At 43.2% G+C, this 9,235-nt stretch overlaps 1 pseudogene; it reads left to right on the top strand.

Moving 5' to 3' along the window:
- Positions 1-1,914: 1,914 nt before the first annotated feature.
- LOC146509639 (uncharacterized) lies at positions 1,915-7,985 on the top strand (annotated as a pseudogene).
- The last annotated feature ends 1,250 nt before the right edge of the window (positions 7,986-9,235 follow it).

The raw sequence follows: 9,235 nt of genomic DNA, 5'->3' as shown, positions 1-9,235 counted from the left end.
GAGGCTGAGGAAGTTTGGCATGAACGCCAACATCACCTCAAATTTTTACAGGTGTGCAATCGAGAGCTTGCTGACGAGCTGCATTACAGTTTGGTACGGAAGCTGCTCTGCCAGCAGCCGTAAATCACTACAGAGGGTGGTGAAGGCAGCAGAGCACATCACTGGCATGAGGCTTCCTGCCATTCAGGACATTTATCTTCAACAATGCCTCCGTAAAGCACACAGCATCATCAAGGACCACAGCCACCCAGCACATCAGCTGTTCTCCTTGTTACCATCTGGCAGACGTTACAGGAGTCTGTCTGCTCGGACTACAAGACTTAAAAACAGTTTCTACCATCAAGCCATACAACACCTCAACCGCAACACTTAAACACACACACACACACACACACACACACACACACACTCCACAGGATGCACTCAGAAGCTACCCTGCAGCTTCACAAGTACTCTGTATAATCTGCACTGGTCACTCCACTTTATTGATATTTAGATTTAAAAAAAAAAGTGCAATACTGTAACAACTGCCACAAAAAACAAAAACTTTTGTACTGTTTAGTTTGTACTGCTGCTCATTCCTGTGCAATATCCCATCTGCCCCCCCCTCACATTCCTATTTAAGATTTTCTTTATTTAATCACTAGTGTGTACATATATATATATATATATATATATATATATATATATATATATATATATATATATATATATATATTTATTCAGTTAACTGAAAATCTCTTTTTTTCTTTTACTACATCTTATTAATATTTTGCTCTTACTATTTTTCTATTTATTTTTTATTATTTTATTTTATCTTATTTTTTTCTACTGTACCATTCTGCTGAGTAACTGTCTTCTGCTCGTCAAATACATTTCATTGCGATGTTGACCCTGTGCTAACTTGTATATGACAAATAAAACTGAAAACTGTCTGTTCTCTCAGTAAGTGAGTGAGACAGTGGACAGCGGTGAGGGCTGTGCGAGTGCATCGCAACACATAAATATGCCTGACACCCGTAAATGAAGCAGCATCTGGCTGCAGTTTAAAGACTTTTTGGTCTTGGTCTTGGTCTTAGTCTTGTCTCGACTTTGTCTTGATCTTGACTCGGTCTGTCTTGGTCTTGGTTTGGGCGATCTTGACTACAAGTGTTACTACTACTACCACTAATAATAATAATATTAATAATAATAATAAAGGTAGAATACTGGCCTGCTTGGACCTTTGGGTGGCGCTGTCACTTGGTGTTCGCTATCGCTGCGGTAGAGTATCACTTTCTGTTCCTGTTCTAACACACTGTTGTGTTTTTGAATAGCTTATCTGCATAGCAATTTAATTAAAAACTTTTAGATAACCTCTTTTTAAATAGTATAATCTTCACTTGCTTCATCGAAGCACAGTCTCTGCGTACTCACTCGCTAATTTATAGCCAAAGATTTTACTCACTGTATCTTTACTGTTTCACTAACTTAGCTTAGCTTGTAGCCGACTCGCTAGCAGCATGGCCTCTTCACCTGTCCCTCCTGCACTTTCCTGCTCATTGTGTCAGATGTTTAGTTACTGCTCGGCCTCATTTAGCAGTAATGATACTTGTAATAAATGTAGCCTATTTGCAGCTCTGGAGGCCAGGGTCACCGAATTGGAGACTCCGCTGCGCACCCCTGATGCACCCGTAGCTAGCCAGGCTCTTGTAGCCGGTATTCTGACAAACCACCCTACTTTGGCAAAAGGTCCTACCGTAAGTAGTTTATGCACATTTCTGCTGTCACAGAGTAATTGCAGCACAAATTTAAGTAGGTATGACTGTTTGCTACTTAACTTTACCCATCAGAGTATGCTTGTAGCTCATATTAATAAAGCCAGGGCAGTTTGCCACTTCATTTTACCCGTCAAAGTATGCTTGTAGGTAACATTGACAATGGTAGCATGGTTTGGCACTTAATTGTAGCTGTTAAAGTATGCTTCTAACTCATATTCACAAAGGTAGGATTGTTCGTAGGGTTGCCAACCGTCCCTTAAAAAACGGAATCGTCCCGTATTTAGAAACAAAAGTACACGTCCCATATTGAGCTGAAAAGGGACGCACTTTGTCCCGTAATACAGTGAGAATCAAAAGTAGTCTATAAGTTTTAATGTAATTAACGCTTTGTTTGAAAACATAATTCCCTGCTCCGCTCCTGCTTTGTGACCAATGAGCTGACAGCACACTTATGACAATTCGAGTATGACAATTCAGATTACCGCTCATCTCATTGGTTGAGGAAAGGTCGCTTGTGGAGAAAATACCGGAAGACAACAGATGGCCACAACAAAAAGCATGGCCAACAGGGAAACAAACGCCGACACTGCGGTGCAAGTCTCAGACGACAGTACACCTGAAGCTGGGCAAACACTGTGCGATTTTCAAACTGCACGATTGGCTCGCATGGGTTATAAGTTCGTAGGTCACGATGCAGGGTCTCACACTGTACCGCCCGATGTCCTGATGCGACCACACTGTGCCTCCATAAAATAAAGGTTATAACAGAAATCTGTCGCTCGCTCTCCCTCTCACACTCTCACACGCTGCACAGCCGCGCTGTTCCGTCTTTTTCACCGATGTTTACGTGTTTGCGCGTGAGCAGTGTGAGCGGCTGCGGTGACACCCTCACGAGCGATTGATGATTGGGAGCTGGTCGTGAGGTGTTAATCGCTTCTCGTTACGCCACGTATACTACACGATGCACGATGAAGGCCAAAATCGGGCCGATCACCAAATTGGTCGCACGACTCAAAAACTCAAAATGGGCCACAAATCGCACAGTGTAAGCCCAGCATTAGACCAGCAATGTTTGTTCCTCTCAGAGAAAGAAAAAAAGGCTGCAAAAGTACAGGGAAGAATGGGAAAAGGAAAACACCTGGCTGGAAAAGTGCACGATAACACCTATAAAGCGCACTGCACTGTGTGCCGGTGCACTTTTTCCATAGGCATGCTTCTAATGGTGGGCACATGAAGAACATGAGGGGCGTGAAAGCTCGGGGAACCCTTAACCAATTTTTGTCTACCAGGCCACGGCAGAACCAGATATGGTAAACACTGGTTTGTTTGTTTTTAAACCCTCTGGTTAAGGTTAAAATGGGCATGTGCAGTGAATATCAGCGCTATGTGGCCAGAAGTGTGATAATATAATTTATTTTGTGTAATAAACAACTGCAAGGATAGATGATTACAACAAATAGATAAGTAATACATAAAAGTAATACATAGATGAAAAATGATGATGAGTTATATTGCGTAATCATGGGAACAAGTGGGTTTACAAACGGGAGCAAAAGCTGAAATAATGCCTCTACTGAAGCCAATTGCACTAAATGCACTAAATGTGCACTGTTACAAGAATATTTTTCTTTCTATTGTTTTCTATTAATTTATATAATTTTAAGTTAAGCAGGACAGAGTTCTTTTAAAGAAAGATTTACTTTTATTCTCAAAAGTTAAGCATGACAGGCTTCTGTTTAAGAAAGAGACCTGTTTTATTGTGTTAATGTTGTCATTTTGAGCTAAAAAATAAATGGCTAAATGATTTTTGTTTCCCATGTGTTGATATCACAAAGAACACGCATCTACTTAAATCAAATTCAAGTCAAATGGTTAAAAAAATTATTTCACACACAAAAAAAGAGCTAAAAAATTCACCACACTGGGAAGGGTGAAGACAACTGGGTCGCCCGGCCCTGGCCACGAGGTGTCCCTTATTTATTTCTCAGGGAGTTGGCAACCCTAATTGTTCGCCACTGAATTTTAGCTGTTAAAGCATGCTTCTAGCTCAGAGTAACAAAGGTAGGACGATTTGGCACTTAATTTTACCCATCAGAGTATTTTTCTAGCTAATATTCACAAAGTTAGGACAGTTCGCCACTTAATTTTGTGTTGTGCGCAGAAACAACAGCTAGGATGGTTTGTCAGGTAGGATGGATTCCCAGGACACCGGTGCAGCCGAAGGTAACGTAGACCCCGCTAGCTGTCACCCAGCAGGCCCCGAGCAGCAATGGAAAGAGGATGCCTGGGTGGCGGTGAGAAGGAAACATAGTCTTAAACAGAAGCCCCAGGTACACCACCAACCTGTTCATGTGTCAAACCGTTTTTCCCCACTCGGTGACACACCTGCCAAGGATCAAACTCTGGTAATTGGCGATTCTGTTTTGAGACATGTGAAGCTAGAAACAACAGCAACCAAAGTCAATTGTCTTCCAAGGGCCAGAGCAGGCGACATTGAGGGAAATTTAAAAGTGATGGCTAAGAGTCTGTGTAAATTCAGTAAAATTATAATTCACGTCGGCAGTAATGACACCCGGTTACGTCAATCGGAGGTCACTAAACTCAATATTGAATCGGTGTGTAACTTTGCCAAAACAATGTCTGACTCTGTAGTTTTCTCTGGTCCCCTCCCCAGTTGGACCAGGAGTGACATGTTTAGCCGCATGTTCTCCTTGGCTGTCTGAGTGGTGTCCAGAAAACAATGTGGGCTTTATAGATAATTGGGAAACTTTCTGGAGGAAACCTGGTCTTGTTAGGAGAGACGGCATCCGTTCCACTTTGGATGGAGCAGCTCTCATCTCTAGAAATCTGGCCAAATTTATTAAACCCCCCAAGATGGGACTATCCAGAGTTGGGACCAAGAAGCAGAGTTACAGTCATACACACCTCTCTGCAGCTTCTCTCCTCCTGTTATCTCCCCAAAACCCCATCTCCATTGAGACTATGTCAGCTCCCAAACAGACAAAAAACAAACTAAAAACCAGCAAAAAAGGACTTAAATATAAAAAAGTCACAAAGAAAGAAAAATACAGTATCCACATCTGAACCAAAGAGTAAAACAGTGAACTGTGGATTTTTAAACATTAGGTCTCTCTCTTCCAAGTCTCTGTTAGTACATGACTTAATAACTGATCAACAAATCGATTTATTCTGTCAACAGAAACCTGGTTGCAGCAGGATGATTATGTTAGTTTCAATGAGTCAACACCCCTGAGTCACTCTAGCTATCAGAAACCTCGGGGTTTCAGTTCCTATCTAATTGCACAATTAGTACAAAAAACACATTTAAACATATAAGTCTAATCAACGAAACACGAATTACTAGTTATTTCTTATTTATTAATATTTCAACTACTTATTGTTTCAACCTTAAATATCTTATAAAAATGAACTTAAATGTGAGAGTTGCCTATGACGGCAGCTAAACTCCCATCAAATCACTTGTGATTTCCACACATGAACTTATGAAATGTAAACTGTGACACTGCTTCTAATAGTGTCACAGTCTTGTGTATAGGTCTTTCAAGTAGAACTGGTTTACTCAGTCTCTTTCCAAGGTCATCTAACAATGAGTCACTCATTAACAGTTGTACTTTGTGTATACATCAATCTTCACTCGGGTGTATGGCAACAACTCTGGCCAACTTCCAGTCATTTCTTGATGCTTGGTCATCTTGTACGATCAATATGTCATTGACTTTTGCATTTCTGTTTGTTTTGTGCCACTTTTGTCTTTGTTGTAGGCTCAATAAATACTCTTTCTTCCATTTGTGCCAAAATTCATTGGCCAAGTACTGGACTCTACGCCATCTTTTGCAAAGATACAAATCTTCCTTTACAAAGTCTCCCGGTGGTGGCAGTAGTATTGATGACTTGTCTCTCCCAGGCTCCACCCATATGACTGGCAGAGGGAGGATTCATCACAAACTCGCAGCCTAGCTGTTTCAGACTTTTCTGATCCATTTCCTTTACTGCTTCCAGAAACTCACGTCTGGCTCCCCCAAAATTTGTGCCTTGATCTGATTGCAACTGATGTACATTTCCACGCAAAGCAATGAATGAACACAGTGAGTTTAGAAAAGCGTCGGTTGACATATCATCGAGTAGCTCTATGTGCACCACACGAGAGCATAGACAGGTAAATAGAAGCCCATAACGCTTCAGTTCTTTTCTTCCTTTTTTAATGTAGAACGGGCTGAAACAATCCATCCCACAATACGTGAAGAGAGGAGTTGTATCCATTCTCTCACTTGGTAGGTTTGCCATCTTTTGCTCTTCTGCTCGACGTCTGAATTTCCTGCACTTAATACAGTTGTAGATAAAGGATGATACTGCTTGACTGCATCCTAGTATCCATATTCCATTTGATCTCAGCTCATTTATCGTCATGCCCCATTCTTGATGTTTCACTTGCTGATGATAGTGATCAATCAGTAACTTTGCGATATGGCAAGTCTTTGGTAAGATGACTGGGTGCATGACGTGTGGATGCAATGTAGAACGCTCTAATCTACCTCCCACTTGTTAAATCCTCCCAATTCTTTTGATCTTTGGGCTGAAGGAAAGACAATACTCGGTGTATAAATGCTCAATCAACAATCATTTTATTCCATACAATTCAACACTTTATGAGCATACACCATCCGGAGGGGAGATGAGTGCAGGAGGGTGTCCGCCTGATCGCGAAGTGTCTGAGCGTTTCTCACCTTCTTATAGCTTCGGCCCCCCTCGAAAGTCATAAAACCTACTTTCTAACTTTCAGTGAGCCCGAGTTATGGCCTTGGCTCCCTGTTTTTCTGCTTCCAACAAAGGTGGGGGTGAAGCTCCTGTGGAATGTGCTCTGTCCTCTCTACTATCAGAAAAGCAAGGCCCTGACTCTCTGCACACAATATTCTCTTCATAACTGAGCAGTATGAAATGTCATGAAACAGTGTAACTCATTTACAGTAAATCAGCGGTCTAATGTAATACAAATCAGTTTAATAAATGTAATAGTTATCACCTTCTTCTACAGTGGGGCAAAAAAGTATTTAGTCAGCCACCGATTGTGCAAGTTCCCCCACTTAAAATGATGACAGAGGTCAGTAATTTGCACCAGAGGTACACTTCAACTGTGAGAGACAGAATGTGAAAAAGAAATCCATGAATTCACATGGTAGGATTTGTAAAGAATTTATTCGTAAATCAGGGTGGAAAATAAGTATTTGGTCACCTCAAACAAGGAAAATCCCTGGCTCTCACAGACCTGTAACGTCTTCTGTAAGAAGCTTTTCTGTCCCCCACTCGTTACCTGTATGAATGGCACCTGTTTGACCTCATCATCTGTATAAAAGACACCTGTCCACAGCCTCAACCAGTCAGACTCCAAACTCCGCCATGGCCAAGACCAAAGAGCTTTCGAAGGACACCAGGAAAAGAATTGTAGACCTGCACCAGACTGGGAAGAGTGAATCTACAATAGGCAAGCAGCTTGGTGTGAAAAAATCAACTGTGGGAGCAATCATCAGAAAATGGAAGACATACAAGACCACTGATAATCTCCCTCGATCTGGGGCTCCACGCAAGATCTCATTCCGTGGGGTCAAAATGATCATGATAACGGTGAGCAAAGATCCCAGAACCACACGGGGGGACCTGGTGAATGACCTGCAGAGAGCTGGGACCAAAGTAACAAAGGTCACCATCAGTAACACACTACAACGGCAGGGAATCAAATCCCGCAGTGCCAGACGTGTTCCGCTGCTGAAGCCAGTGCATGTCCAGGCCCGTCTGAAGTTTGCCAGAGAGCACATGGATGATACAGCAGAGGATTGGGAGAATGTCATGTGGTCAGATGAAACCAAAGTAGAACTTTTTGGTATAAACTCAACTCGTCGTGTTTGGAGGAAGAAGAATACTGAGTTGCATCCCAAGAACACCATACCTACTGTGAAGCATGGGGGTGGAAACATCATGCTATGGGGCTGTTTTTCTGCCAAGGGGACAGGACGACTGATCCGTGTTAAGGACAGAATGAATGGGGCCAAGTATCGTGAGATTTTGAGCCAAAACCTCCTTCCATCAGTGAGAACTTTGAAGATGAAACGAGGCTGGGTCTTCCAACATGACAATGATCCAAAACACACCGCCCGGGCAACAAAGGAGTGGCTCCGTAAGAAGCATTTGAAAGTCCTGGAGTGGCCTAGCCAGTCTCCAGACCTCAACCCCATAGAAAATCTGTGGCGGGAGTTGAAAGTCCGTGTTGCTCGGCGACAGCCCCAAAACATCACTGCTCTTGAGAAGATCTGCATGGAGGAATGGGCCAAAATACCAGCTACTGTGTGTGCAAACCTGGTAAAGACCTATAGTAAACGTTTGACCTCTGTTATTGCCAACAAAGGTTATGTTACAAAGTATTGAGTTGTATTTTTGGTATTGACCAAATAGTGACGGGTAAGGTAAGCGACCCATGTTGTAGGTCACGTCAGACGCCGGAGATTTGGCGGGAAAAAAAAAGCGAATGGTAGCGTAGAGTTTAACAAAGTTTCCTTAAGCTTCAGTACTGCCAAATAAACTAACCAACTGTCATATAACTAACAACATCTGTCTTATCATCTCTAACACCCTGGAGGACAACGGGGAGAGTTTAGACGCTCTCCAAGAATACATCGACCGCTGCTTCCAAGATTTAGTAATGAAGAAGGCCCAGAGTGCATCTTCCCCGGCCAAAACCGAGACGCCGTCATCGAAGAGATGTCGCCCGGCAGACTCCCCCGGCACAACATCGCCTGCCGGCAAAGACATCGCAGATATCCTGGAGTCAATCGACAAGCGATTGTCCAGTTTCGATGCGAGGCTGTCCCTGGTGGAGATTTTACACCGGGAATTTAAATCTCTGAGAGAATCCCTGGAATTCAGCCAGCAGCAGGTGGAAACGCTTGCCGCTGAAAATGCCACGCTACGGGAGTCGGTCAAATCTCTCGCTGATAACGTGACCCAGCTAAACACTGAAAATAAAAAAATAAAAGAATCCGTTATCGATCTACAAGCCCGTAGCATGAGAGATAATCTTGTTTTTTCTGGTATTCCAGAATCTACCGGAGAGGACGCGGAGGCAACGGTGAAAAGCTTCATTAAAATCCACCTGAAGCTGCCGGAGGACACCGTAAAGAACATCGCCTTCGATAGAGTGCATCGCTTGGGGGGCGTGAGGTCGCGGACCGGGAGACCACGTCCTATTGTGGCCAAATTTGGTCATTTCAAACAGAAGGAACAGGTGAAGAGTCGCGGCAGGGAACTGAAAGGAACGGACTTCAGCGTGAACGACCAGTTCCCCAAAGAGATCCTGGAACGACGCAAGGTCCTGTTCCCAGTCCGACGTAGCTTCATCCTGAAAGGCTCCCGTGCTGTCATCGCCGTGGACCGGCTCTACGTGGACGGACAGCTCTACCGCGACC

Source organism: Neolamprologus multifasciatus, chromosome 10 (genome assembly GCF_963576455.1).
Source record: "Neolamprologus multifasciatus chromosome 10, fNeoMul1.2, whole genome shotgun sequence".
Lineage (NCBI taxonomy): Eukaryota > Metazoa > Chordata > Actinopteri > Cichliformes > Cichlidae > Neolamprologus > Neolamprologus multifasciatus.
The sequence above is the reverse complement of the archived record's forward strand: the minus strand, read 5'-3'. Positions and strand labels throughout refer to the sequence as shown.